The sequence below is a fragment of the Chrysochloris asiatica genome, unplaced genomic scaffold, assembly GCF_000296735.1.
Source record: "Chrysochloris asiatica unplaced genomic scaffold, ChrAsi1.0 scaffold00114, whole genome shotgun sequence".
Lineage (NCBI taxonomy): Eukaryota > Metazoa > Chordata > Mammalia > Afrosoricida > Chrysochloridae > Chrysochloris > Chrysochloris asiatica.
Window position 1 is genome coordinate 4,644,674 of NW_006408632.1, and position 833 is coordinate 4,645,506.

An 833-nucleotide genomic window follows, 5' to 3' on the forward strand; every position below is an offset into this window, starting at 1 on the left:
TCATGTTTGGTAAGGAGGGGTGTCAGAGAAAAAGAGGACAACCCCCAGGGACATGGATAGGCAAAATGGCAGCATCAATGGGCTCAAGTGTGACAACAACAGTGAGGTTGGCTCAGGATCAGGCAGTGTTTTGTTCTCTTTTGTATAGGGTCACTGTGAGTTGGTGCTGACTCAATGGCACCTAACAACAACAATGAATTATAGTTCATTGTTATTACATTTCAAGTAAATATAGGATTTCTTAGCCAAATGTCCATATAGTCTCAGAAATACGCTCAGCTAAATGTGAGGTACAAAGTTTTTATCAGATCATCAGATTCTTATATCCTGTTACCTGGTTCTCACTTTCAAATAGTGGCAGTAGAAATGTAACTGCCTCACAATTTCTTCACTGCACTCATATTTGTAAAAGAAAACGTTGGAAGAATATTCTCAATGATAGGAAATTGTGATTGTGTAAAAGAGAGACCACATTTAGACTTTAGATACTCAGGAAAAACTTTCTGAGAAAAAATGTCTAAGAGAAACCCTGAAGCCCTGGTAGGAATAATGATGATGCAAAATGAGAAAAGAGAGGTGGGGTTGATGGTGGCTAGTGTAGAGGTCCAGTGAAGTTTGCTGTTAACAATACCACAGGATACCAGGCAAAGCAGATTCAGGGCAGAGCTCCAAAACTCGGAACCACATAGATAGGAATATTTTAAAAGTTTGAAGGCTTATAGCTAGTGGAACTTGTAGCAGAAGTAAGAAATTGCGTACTTTTGAATCTGCTGGGCTCAGTGGTTTGGTAGCTGCTGGGCTTGGAGCCGACAACTTGGGCGAGACCAAGAAGG